The sequence below is a fragment of the Cricetulus griseus genome, chromosome 5 (genome assembly GCF_003668045.3).
Source record: "Cricetulus griseus strain 17A/GY chromosome 5, alternate assembly CriGri-PICRH-1.0, whole genome shotgun sequence".
Lineage (NCBI taxonomy): Eukaryota > Metazoa > Chordata > Mammalia > Rodentia > Cricetidae > Cricetulus > Cricetulus griseus.
The window spans coordinates 55,106,946-55,119,781 of record NC_048598.1 but is presented as its reverse complement, the minus strand read 5'-3'; the positions used below and the strand labels follow the sequence as shown (position 1 = coordinate 55,119,781).

The 12,836-nt window shown below is 51.6% G+C and overlaps 1 long non-coding RNA gene across 1 annotated transcript; it reads right to left on the bottom strand.

The window, feature by feature from the left end:
* On the bottom strand, window positions 1-12,549 carry LOC113835906. The gene is made up of 4 exons (XR_003485729.2): window positions 12,441-12,549; window positions 5,037-5,104; window positions 3,276-3,450; window positions 1-1,562 (listed from the first exon to the last, which is right to left on the bottom strand). It is a non-coding gene; the product is annotated as an uncharacterized LOC113835906 (long non-coding RNA).
* Window positions 12,550-12,836: the final 287 nt, after the last annotated feature.

The window sequence follows — 12,836 nt, the reverse complement described above, 5'->3', positions numbered from 1 at the left end:
TCAATGATGTACTCTGATGTGGAAGTGTAAGCCAAATAAACCCTTTCCTCCCAAAATTGTTTTGGTTATTTTTTTTTCATTATAGGAATAGAAACCCTAAGATAGCAAGCAGCTGTAGGCTAAAGAAGATCCCACCCATCCCTAGTCACACCCCAGCCTGGCAGCCCTGCGTAGAAGAGCTCTTTGCCTATGAACTGCCCCCCCCCTCCGTAACATTGCCCCATCTCAATGAATTCTCAGAGAGGCTTGGAGTTGTGTGCTACTGGGCAGATGAAAACAAGAGGAATCTGTACTTTACTCAGCCTGTGTATCAAGGAGGGAAAAGGACGTTTTGAGAATGTAAGCAACCGGCAGCACTCCATTTCCTAGCTGTTTGCACCCTTGCTGAATCAACCCCTCTGTGGATCCACGCCTTCTGCAAAGTAGCTAAGTTGTGATGTGATGTATGCCAAGAGATAGCCGAGTGTCCAGGTTCAGTGGCGCACTCCCGGGATCACAGGGAGCAGGAGAGGCAGGAAGATGAAGAGTTTGAGGGGAGGCTGCTGAGACCCTGTCTCTGAAGGGGGCAAGTGCCTATGTGTTTATGTGTAGAAACAAGGAACAGGGCTGAGCTGGACACCTCACCACAGGGTGAAGCCAGCCAGAACTCCTACACTGAGCTGACTTGAGGCACACAGGAGCACAGCCCAGAGGCAATAGGCCCTGCCCTCTGCCCCACTCTCAGGGGGAACTTGAACTATCCTGAGGAGTACTGGACTCTCCTACTCAGTTCAGAGAGATGCTAAGCCAACCTCACCCAGTACTTAGGGAACAGCTGACCTGACCCATAGTTCACCCTCTGAGCCCATGTGATTAGGTATCATCCTCAAGGGCCTTTTTAAAAATGAGGACAGCCACCTCCGAAGGGAGGTGCCTGTCTGTCCGCTGTACCATCTTTGTGTTGGCCACCCAACAGGTCCTCTGTGTCAGGGGACTGTGTGGGGAGGAGAGTGAGGTTTGCCTGGTCTCTCTGATGCTGTGACTCACTGCCTTTGCACTTGGGTCATAAATCAATCATTCGTCCATGTGATCTCAGTACCTTTGTCCTTGTTCTAGAGAGATGAGAGGAAGGGGCTACAGTCCCCCTCAAAACACATGCAGAGTCTGAGAGCTCTAATTTTGGAAATGTCTCCTGCCCTCTGGACATTCCAAATTCCCAAGGAGGGAAATCTGCACAGACAACACAGACTCTTGGCTACCAGCAGGCAGAGAATGCTCTAGACAGTGAAGCCTAGAGCACGGTACAGTTCACAGCTAGCAAGGGTGTTGGAATGAGGGCTCCGGCAGCAGCTGGTGTCCTACAGGAAAAGGCTTGTTGGGGCTTAGGTTATGAGCTTGGGTTGCCTTTGGAAGGAGGGAGGGGTCTTGCTAGCAATGAAACAAAGGTGTGTGGTGCACGGTGCCTGTTGCTCACCGTGACTGCCTGTAGACTTTGGCAGTTCCCGTCCTCTTCCTGCCTAAACTGAAGAGTAGTCACAGGCTTGCTCACCACTTGCTGCCTAGCAGGCCCCAGACAAACAGCCCTGAGAAGAAAAGAGGCAAACACCAGATGACATTGTTGACAAAGCATAAGCTTTCAATGAGGTCAAAGGGCATTCTCAGAGCAGCTGGATGAGGCCCCAGACACAGAGGCTGCTGATAGGTGTCTGTGGCTTCTTTCTCAGGAGGGGCACCAGGCCAGGTTCCTCCCCAGTGCCCAGTGACCACTGGGAGACTAGACAGCTCAGCACAGCTTAGGAAAACTGTTTTTACACCTGAGGGTGGGGCATCCATATCCTCACGAGCACAGACACTGATCTCTGCTCTGTTTTTAGAGGAAACGGGGCTGCTGGCATTAGGGTGAGTTTAAGACTGCGGGCAACAGCAAGCCTGCCCTTTGCACTAGCTCACAATGGCTTTGGCGTCCCAGCTTTCCCGCCCCAGGGACTAAGGCGTCTGTGACTGTCCATCTGTGTTTCCACCTAGCTCTGACATTTCAGGAGAAACCCTGGAGACGGTAGATAACGCCTGGGAAGGCTCTTTGCCCTCCTCTCTTGGCTCTCGTGAGGTGACCCAGAACCAGTGTCCCTCCGCAGGATGTGACTGGCTGCGCGCCCGTCCAGGCCTGGATGGGACAGGAGGGCGGGGTTGCACAAAGCAGCCACAGCAACGTAAGAGTCCCAGCCAGTGCACCAGGTCTACGCCCAAATAAGGACAGCGCTTCCAGGCGGCCTGCGTGACGCGCGCGCGGTGGCCACGTCAGCGGCGCGGGGGAGGCGCGGGGACCTCGGTGACGCGGCTGGAGCAGGGAGGGAGGTCCCCCTCCCCCCGCCCCAGCCCGGCACCCTCCCCAGCAGGTCACCTTCCCTAGCAGAACACCCTCCTGGGACAGCTTGGCACCTATCTGGGGCCGGTGGGAAGGCGTCTTTGGGTCGGCTGTGTTAACTCCAGTTCCCGGCAGCCCGGTCTGGAGAGTGTAGTTTTACTGGAGAGCTGAGAGAGATTGCCTGGAGTGTTGGGGTGTTTAAAGCAACCATGGGCCAGTGGTAACCCAGTCTTCAAACAAAACAACGAGCATGGTGCACACCCCCACCCCCTTTGGGTAAAGGGACAGGCTTTCCTCCCCACCCACTCCAGCCACTCAGGAGGAAAGGCCTGGCCTGGGGGAGGATGGAGAAGCACGAGACAGGGCACCTGGTGGCTGGCTGCCTGCCAGAAAGATGGAAGAAACAGAGAGAAACTCCTGGGAGGGCAGCTGAGGTGCCGGGGCTTAAATAGCTTGCTGCCTAGTCCCAGTACCAGAGAAATCTGTGGCACCATTGGTCTCAAGTTCGGTCTGGTTTTGCCACGCACCCGCACACGTCAAGCGTGTAGTGGGTGGAAAGGCAAGGGGAGTGTGAGCAGGAAAAAGTTTCCAAGAGGCGGAGAGAAAGGATACATTGCTGATAGGATGTCAGAGACACAGGAGCAGGTGGGAAGAATGAGGCCCCGCCAGAATGCTCAGTCTGCGATGGGTTGGGGAACTTGGTCGTCCTTGTCTAGGGCAGGGCCATGGGGCAGGGAAAGTCCCAGGGCCTTCCAAGTCCTTCACACCTATAGCGCTGCTTACCCCCACACAGCCTCCCTCCTCTAAGACCCACTTCCTCTGTCCACTTCCTTGAACTCAGGTTCTGCTTGGTGGAGCATCAGCTGAACGGAAACCTCACCCCACCCCACCCCACCCTCTGGGCACAGTGACAGAAGGGAGTCTTGCTTACAGAAAGAAAGTGGCTTCTTTTGACGGGACAAGAGAGCAAGGATGTGGCCACTTTGTCTTGGCTATGAACAGTCTGTAGCATGGCTGGTCAAAGCACCATTAAGCCAGAGATTTAAAAGGCAGGGGAACGGTGCCCTTGTGCAGAGCCATTGTGTTGGGACTAGACGATACCAAACCTGTTAGAGAATAGAAACCAACAGGGCCGTGTTAGTGTTCCTGCATGTGGCTATGTGTACGTTTGGGTTCTGCCGCTCAGCTGGCCAGCTCCTCTGAACCTCAACTTCCTCATTTGAGAAACAGCAGTGGAAGTATTTAGTTTTGTTTGCTCCTTTGAGGACTGAAGGGGACATACATGCTTATCAAGCATTTTGCACGTATGTTCATTCTCTCTGTGATACTAGCTCTTGGCACGGAGTGAACACTTTATGGCAACTGTTACAGCTATCAGAGGCAATGGCTGTAATGGAGGCTCTCTGGGAACAGTGCATGGAATCAGGTAGAATCATCAGGTGTCCCAGGTTTGCCTTTGGGAGTCCTTTCTTCTTAGCTGTCTTCCAGGACCCCGGGAATCCCCCATTACCCCAGGCAAATCCCATCCCTGGCTTCCAGGGAAGAGCAGCCATATAAAAGGAGAAGACAGATTTGCACCCCAACTCTGCCTTGCCCTGTGACTTGGAGCCCTTCTGAGCCTCGGGATCCCTTCTCCCTGGAACGGGAAGGACATGTCGGGTTGGAGTCTCTGAGGGAAGAGATTACAGCTGGTGAAGATTCTTTGCAACCATCCCTGACCTCTTGGTTTCAAATCTCCCTTTTTGTCCACACCACCCAGGGGCTCCGCTTGTGCCCCTCCTGGGGCCTTCTCAGCTTTATACACTTTGTTCACAGCTTTGATGTTAGCTTTCCCTTTCCCCTCACAGGATGCTTTAGGACAGGTCAGCTTGTCAAGCCCAGGGCAGGGCACCTATCAAAGTAGGTTTCCTTTTGCTATCAGCAAATCTGGCTGACAAAAGCAGAAGGAAGTGACCCAAAAAAAAATTTGGGGAAGCAAGCTCTGTTATTCATTAGGGAGAACCGAAGGTGTGTGAGGGGGGGGGTGCTTCCTGCCTGGGTTCACAGCCCCTGAGAAACCAGTGTAGAGAGCCCCACCTGTTTCTTCCTGAGAGAAAAGTGAATATTCTATGTAGAAGGGAAGTTCTTGGGCAAGAAGTCTACTTCCTCTCAGCTAGGGCACTCGCCAAATCCTGCCCTCTCACTCCCACCTCCCACAATTCAGGGGGGCTCATAGGAACAAGAGCTATGCTCATTGATTGGCTTACACACAACTCCTCACCTCCCTCTTACCTCTGGTAGCTAAGGACTTTAGCAATTGGGTCACCCTAGGCCTAGACCCTGCTCTCCTGGCACACAGGGGCAAGCCTGGAACCCACACCTTTCTCTAGGGTTGGACCCCCTTCTCCAAGTTTTAGTCATCATTAGTGGGCTGATCTACCCCCACTCACCCCTTAGTGGCCTCAGCTCCTCCTGTGTCCCATGTCTTCTCACCTGTAGCTGTCACTGGCCAAGCCCTTGGCATTCATTTTTCTTACCACCATAACTTGACTCCTAGGGGACTTTCCCCCAAATGGGAAGACACAGCCTTTAAGGAAAAGCAGGTGTCCATGAGGAGGGCTGACCTCCTCATAGTTGTAGGTGACTTCCTCAGGCAAATAGCCAACTGGGAAAAGACACGAAGAGGGTGCACCGGAAGCCTTGAATTCCTTACCCCTCAGAAATGCTGGGAGCTCCAGATTCCCATCCAGGAAACGATGGTGAAATCTGCTTTCTGTGTGGCTGTGGAGAGGCCATGGGTGAGGTGGTTAGGAGGCATACATTCTAAGCAATGTCACTATGGGCACACATGCCCCTCTGTCTGTCACCTCTCCTAAGCCTGGATCTCCACCAGCTGCCATCCCTGCAAGTGTCCTTGCCCCTCCAAATACCCAGTAAAGGCCAGCCTCCTTAGCAGCTGAGCCCACCCCACGACTCCTTGGGCCTAACTTTATTCAATTTGCACCTGTTGCTGGGGGGGGGCGGGGGACATGAAAAGTATCCTCAAGTGTCCCAGCCCCACCCCCAAGTCTGCGCACTTCTCTTCTGCTCTGGGCCTCCTGCCCAGCATGGTAAGGGTGTTTAAGTCTGTCCCTCCAGGACTGTGGGAGGCCAGCCAGCACCTCTTTGTTCTCATACAGTTCAGGAGAACCTGCTGCACTGCGTGGGTGTGTTTGGAAGAGGGCACACAGCCAAGTGGCTTCTTGGAGCAAAAAAGAAAAAGAAAAAAAAATCTTGTCTCTACTACATAGAACCACAAAGACAAATTGCTCTCCAGCCATAGGGGGTATGTGTTTTGCCTGTTGTGAGTCAGTCAGGGTAATTTTGGATTCACCAGGAGCCAGTGATGAGCCCTGGAAGGCAGCTGCCCACAGGAGTCCAGAAGGCTCAGGCGCACCAAGCCCCATGGGGCTTTTCAGAGGACTGGGAGGGGGATGAAGGGAGCCAGCCATAGAGGTGCCTGCATCCATTCCCACCAGTCAGTGTACCAAGCCCAGGCTCTCCACTTAAGGTGTGCTGGGAGCAAGCGTGCCTAGCACCTTCCGCTGTAAACGCAGCTGGCACAACGCTTATCAGTGCCCACACCCCTGTGCCTCTTAGGGCCCAGAAGTTGCCGAACTTGGTTCAGCAAGAGGAAAATGCTCTTTTCTTCCTGCATATGGTGAAGGCACATGGACACTTGACCAACAGCAATGAGGAATAAGAACCTTATGAGGGGACTGGAAGATAGAAAATCTAAAAACTACTTATCTTTGCTGAGAAGCCTTTAAATGTAAGAAATCTGGTTGACCATGGTGTCCCTTATTGATACATTTGGCCCCGCCCCCATTAGACCCATGTTGATTGTCTTCCATAGCTTTTGCATTCACTATGCCACTCAGTCTTCACAGTGACTTCATAGATAGGGTGTGTGATTAGAGAGGCAAACTGGACCTTGCATCTCCCAGCTCCTGACTCTCTCCCATCAGCTTTGTCCCTGGGCCATTCCACCGAGGAAGCCACAAGGAGTTTGGGGGTGGAGTTCAAGATCCTTCATAAAAGGGTGACTTAGTAGCAGGGTCTATCAGTGGGTAATTTAGGGCAGAAATGGTTTAGGGAAAGGGCTGGCCGTGTCAGAATTGGCTCATTCTTTTTCCTCTCCAAAGACACCTTACCCTTGCCCTCCTGGGATCAAGGAAGTGCACGGCAACTTTGCTAGAACCAAAGCTGGTAGAGTCCAGTATACGCCCAGCCTGTTATAAAAAAAATGTCAGGTGTTCAGAAGCCTGGAATTCATAAAAGAAGCTGGATCCAAGTACACTCTGTACTGACTGGGGAAGCTGGCACCTACTGGATAATACTGTCCTACCCTGCTATAGGGAACAGACCCGGGTCAGTCCCACCCACCCCAGCTCCCCAGCATGAAGCCAGAAGACAGGGGCCTTGGGAACTCCCTGACTGTGCCACACCTGGCTGGGCCTCAGTCTCCTTCACTGTGAAGTAGATTATTGGGTGATCATGAGTTACGGTCCCTATGAACACAGATAGCTTGATAATTTTCTCTGTACCACGTGACCCTGACTCCATCCATCTTTTATTTGCATTTACTTTGTTGGTCTTGTAGACATCCTTTTAAAGGCTTTTTTTTTTTTTTTAATCCATTATCTAAGCAACTAGTACACACTGAACAATAGGCAGGTACTGGAAAAATCTGTAGTGCCCTAGACACCTGCTTGCAAGGTGGGGGAGTGGTAGAGAGGACAGCAGACAAACAAGGATGAGATAGAGATCTCTGGAAGGTGGGGTGGGGGCAGATTTTGGAGCTTGTGTTTGTTTATTGTGACTCAGTCAGTCTAGCCTAGGCTGGTCAGGAACTCACACCTAACACATCATGGGGTTGAACCTTATGAAGTACTTCTGCCTCAGTTTCCTAAATGCTGAGGCTGCAGACTCCAAACACCAGAAACTACTTCTGTTCTCCATTTCTCAAGGCAGTCAGATGATGTGGCCCAGACTGGCCTTGACCTCTCAATCCTCCTGCCTCAACGCTCAAGTACTGCTACCACACCTGGTTATAAGAAGCTTTTGAGTCAGTAAGAAGCCCATTTTAGAGATTAATAAGTGAGGGTTCAGGGTGCTTAAAGCCGTGCTATAGGACTGAGCTCAAATTCAAGAATTGCTTCCTGACTGAAAGCCTGTGTACTTTCCACCCAGAGTGTAAGTGGCTCAGGGAGCTAAGATCTTGCTGTTCCTTGGGGTCTAGTTCCTTGGGAATCTGCTGCTCTTTCTGAACCCTCCCGGCCCCTCCTCCCAGCCCTGGAGAGCTGCCACATTAAGAGAGGCAGCCCCTGGGAGGAGCGGAGCCCATTCATTTTTAATAGCCCAGCTGCTATGGTCTCCCAGAGGTTCCCCTGCACCTAAGCACTCTCAGTTGACAGGCTTGGTCCTGTCAATGTTTAATGGAAGCAAGGGTCTTATCTGGAGTCCCAAGTCGTTTAGATTACTCCTGCACAAGGGCCTATGGTGTGGGATGGCAGCAGATGGATGACTCGGGTGGCCCTCTGCTCTATGGAGTGGAGAGGGATTCTCAGAGTGGAAAGGGTGGCCTGGAAAACACCACAATTGGGACAGAAAGCCCTACTTCACTTGGGCAAGGTTCTAGTCACACTTTAACAGCTCTGCCTTGGAGCCACTTCCAGGTGCCCATTGTATACCCTGTCAGGGTCTCCTGGAAATCCAAGACAGAAGGTGATGAGTGGGTGACTGAGCTGTCTGGTGTCCTGCAGCAACCAGATCTGCCTGTATTGGAAGAAGAAGAAGAAGAAGAAGAAGAAGAAGAAGAAGAAGAAGAAGAAGAAGAAGAAGAAGAAGAAGAAGAAGGCTTGTCTCTGCTGAAGTGTGGGAAGCAGTGACAGCAAGCCACACCATTCTGCCAGATTTGTGAGCCTGGTCTCTCTATGCTCAGGTCCTGACTCCAGAGTAACAAGGGGAGGGACTTTGCTGGTGCTGCTCCCCCAGGACCTAAGGAATGCCTTAAGCAGAGAGTCAACTTCTATTTGGGGAATGGAACATCATGGTTCTAATGCAGCCCGGATGTTATTTACAAAGCTTGTCTAATGACCCAGCCTCCATGCTGGAAGCTCATTGGCTGCCCTCTCCGGTTTCTCTAGCTGGCTTTCTCCTGACTTTCCTCTGCCCTATCAAGGTCCCCTCCCCACCCCCCACTACCAGTTGCAAATCAACATTCCCTCCAAGAGAGCCATGCTCACTGGTGTCACTCACGGCTGAGACCTGTGGAGAGAGGCCAGCAGGAATGTTTCCTGACTGGACTGAGTGTGTGGAGAAGGGAGGGGAGCAAGAAAGAAAGCAGGTTCCACAGACTCCGATCACCCTGCCCCAGTGGCTCCTTTCTGATGGGGGTTAAAATGAAAGAGGGCACCATCCTCTCCCTGGAAAACTAGTGCAGTTGGAGACCAGCAATGGGCCAAGTGATTTGTATCTTTTACTCTCGTTCAAATGGGGGAAAGTCTGGCTGAGTGGATCAAATGGCCAGCACACCAGACAAACATTCCTAACACCTGGCTCTTGACTGCTAGGTTATGTTTGGGAAAGTTCAACTAGGGACTGGAAAATCCCAACAGACATTCCCAAGTCTGGGGAAGCCTGACTGAGGTGTCAGGACTGTGGGCACATGCTCTCTTGAGTATCACTGGGTCTCTAGGCCACTATGCCCCCCTTCCTCATCTCTTCTCATGTTGTTCACACACCGGCTCCACAGCCTTCTCTCCCACACAGCCCAGGCCTGCGGGTTGCATGTAATATGTCTAATAGTAGTCCTTGCCCCAGTGAACCATGAATATTAAGTGAGCTAAGTCATGTGGAATGCTTGGGCCAGCACTTAGCATAGAGTAAGCCCTCAATAAATATTAACTATTACGAATGCCTGTTGCTGTGTGGTTTCTCATCCTCCATTCAGTGTGAGAAGCAGAGCTTCACACTAAAGAACCTCCCCTGCCCCCCATGTAAGCCCCCTGCCCCCAGCCCTAGCATTTTTCCAAGACCTGAACACAGACAGCTCTGTCCCATGGGTTTTTCCTAGAGGCCACTAAGAATCATCAGGCAATGTCCAGCCTTAGATACTGACATAAGAAACAAAGTAAAGACAAGGTTTGCTCTAGCAGCACACACATAGGCTTCCTGAGAAGGATACCTGTGACGGGCTCACCAGCTCCACCGTGGCTGGGCTGGCCGCCAGGTACTCTGATGGTGGTGCTGACCACGGGACCCTTGGGACCTAGAGCAGAGGAGGGTGGATGGGGTAGCTCAGGTAATCCTCCTGAGATTACCTGAAGCAGAGAAGGCTTCACGGTGATGTCCACTTTAAAAATGGGGGCTGGGGTGGGGTGAAAGAAAAGCATCACTTGGGCTCCCCACATTCTTCAAGTGGCTCAGCATTCAAGCCCATGGCAGAGGTGTGGAATGGCCCCAGCCTCTTAAATGGAAGCTACAAGATAGCATGTTATATAATTCAGGTAGGATTCTCAGGTCTCACCCTACCTGGGGCCTCTGTGAGTCCCCGTGGAACAGGGACAAGATCACTGTGGCAGATTATCGCCTTCCTCCTTAAATGGTACCTGCCCCACACACTAATGAGCTCTCATCCAGAATGGCTTGGGGACAGAGATTCATGACTTTTATCAAGCAGTTCCTAAGAACAGAGGAGAGAAATAGGCCTGGGCCACAGGAGAGAGTGGTGAGTCCTAAAGAGGAAACCAAGACAGGGCAGAGGGGAAATGCACTGAGCCGTAAGAACCTGAGAAGCCTCCCATCCTCCGGGCAGTTCTCCTACAAGAGCCAAGAATTTCTAGACAAGAATTGGAGCGACAAGCCTGGGCTTGATCCCAGAATGCAAGGACATGGGCTCGCTTTAGAGGGATGCTGCTGGTCTTGGAAACTGAATCCCAGGGTGGTGGTATAACGTTCCCCCTATGAGAACCACGATAACACTGGACAAAATCAGCTATGGGCAGTGTTGTGGGCTCTAGCTTGGGGACTGTCACCTGCTGAAAATACAGCTTAGATCTTAAGTATCCCCCAAAAGGTCACGTAGGAAGGTCAGTGCTCCAGCTAATAATGCTTAGGAGGCAGTAACAGTGTTAGGAGCCCAGTTAACAGAAGCATAATAGTGGACAGTGTACCTTTAAGTGGTATGTTTTATCCCGTGTGCTTTTGACTCCTCTCCTCTCTCTTTGCTTCCTGGCTGCCATGAGATGAGCAGCCTCCTTCCCCACCGGCTCCCACCAGCATCATCATCTACCTCACCCCGGGGTCCAGGGGATAGATCCACATATCCCATGCTAAAACTTCTGAAACCACGAGACCTTAAGTTGGTTTTCTCAGGTACATTTGTCACTAGGCTACAAAGCTGACTAATGCCCATTGTCTCTTCCTGGGTGGAGGCCGAGCACCCATCCACCCCAGAGAAAAGGATGAGTTCAGTGTTCCCAGCCAAACCCTCCACTGGAGGTGACTGGGCTGAGCTGGGAGGAGGGAAAGTCCAGTCTGGGGCAGAATCCAGGCTTGGTGCTGCCTTCTAAGTCAGTTCTGATGCCCAAGGCCAGTGAGGCAGGACCAGGCCAAGCCCAGACTCTGGGAGACTGCTGTGCCAGGTTTACTCCACAGTCTAGGCTGCTATCTCCATGGTCTTGGGGGTTCCCCACTCATGCCCAGAGGGGGAACTGAACTCCAGTAAAACTCCCAATATCAGATCTCTTTCTTTAATACGGCTTTACAGAGCATTTATTTATATCCAGTATTAGAGGCTGGGAACATAACACAAACACTATAGGCAAATCATGTTCCACTGGGGGAGACAATGAACAAGTTAATGTACAAAATAAAAATGTGTATTAACACCTGTCTTGGGTTGCGTCCTATTTGCTACGATAAAGATCATGACCAAAAACAATCTGGGGAGGAATGGGTTTATTTCATCTTAAACTTCCCAGGACACAATCCATCACTGAGGAAGCCATTAAAGAATCAGAAACTGAAGCAGAAACCAGGGAGGAATGCTGCCTCCTGGCCTGTTCTCCATGGCTTGCTCAGCCTGCTTTCTCATACTGCTTCAACCATTTTCCTAGGGGCGGTGCCACCCACAGTGGCCTTGGCCTCTCATGTCAATCATTAATCAACAAAATACCCTTCAAGCTCACCTACAGAGGCAATCTGATTGAAGCATTTTCTCATGAACTCTTAAGCAAGTGGGGAGGCACAAGGGTTCTCATGAGAAGAATTCCATGGAAAGGCGTTAGGCCAGGGAAGTGTGGCTGGAGATGGGAGAGCAATCTGGGAAGAGGAGAAGCAGAGCCATGAACTGAGGGCCAGCTCGTACAGGACCATAGAGAAGACATAGGCTTCTTCTCTCCGTTTATAAGAGGTGCACGAAAGAGTCACAACACATGACATATTTTTAAGGGATCATGTCTGACAGCTGTGATGAAAACAGATGAAGTGGAACAAGGGTGAAAGCAGCAGACAGAGATCAGCCAGGCAGCCTGGAGACAGGAGTGGGAAAGACAGTGGCTTGGGTTGGGCTGTTGGCAGTTGGAAAGCAAGGGTCTACTGCTATTTTGAAAGAGGACCCCACAGGACACACTGACAGTGTGTGTCTGTGTCAGGCGCCTTGTGAGACCCACGACATGAAGTCCCTTGACAACCTCCCCTAATAGTGTAAGGGTCCACTTTGATGTCCCGCTTTGCTGATTAGGAAATTCACATTTGGAGAGCTGAGAAACTGAGGATCACATAGAGAGCAAATCCCACAATCAGAGCAACAGAGTGTCCAGCAGCTACATCATGGAATTCCTGTCCCCTGTTCCTATGCATATCAGCTCTGTGTCCCCATTGAGCCACACACAGGTAGGAAAACAAAGTCACAGAAGGCCCAGTTATTGGCCCTGAAGAGAATGGTTTGGAGAAAGAGATACAGGTTATTAAGAATAACAGTGAGATACAGAGATGGGGTCTTAGGTATGAAGAAGAAACCGGTCACATGCCCATGGTGCAGAAGTGAGAAAAGACATTTTGAGGGACATACCAAGTTGGGTGTGCTTCTCAGGGAAGGAGGAAGGTTTCACAGAAGAACAAGCCTGGACAAATCCCCTGTGTGGCAGGAGAGAACAGAGAGGTACAGCCACTTGGAGGAGGTGAGCCCAGCATTGTGGTTGGAAGGAATGTGGGCAGGCCTGGCAGGAAAAGGAGTTAGCAGAGAGCATCCTGAGACCAGGAGGCCACCACAGGTTCTCAGGGGACAATGGGTGGAAGTGGAGTGAAAGGTGTCAGGCCTGAGCTCGCCTTCCATGGAGAGCAGACGCCAGGGCAGTGAGGCCCCTTCCCTTGTATCAGGATGCCCTCCCCAGAAAGTCTTCCATAACAGAGAGAGTGAGCATGCTTCCAGGAAACACACAGTGCTCTCCCCCAGCTTGTGTGCACT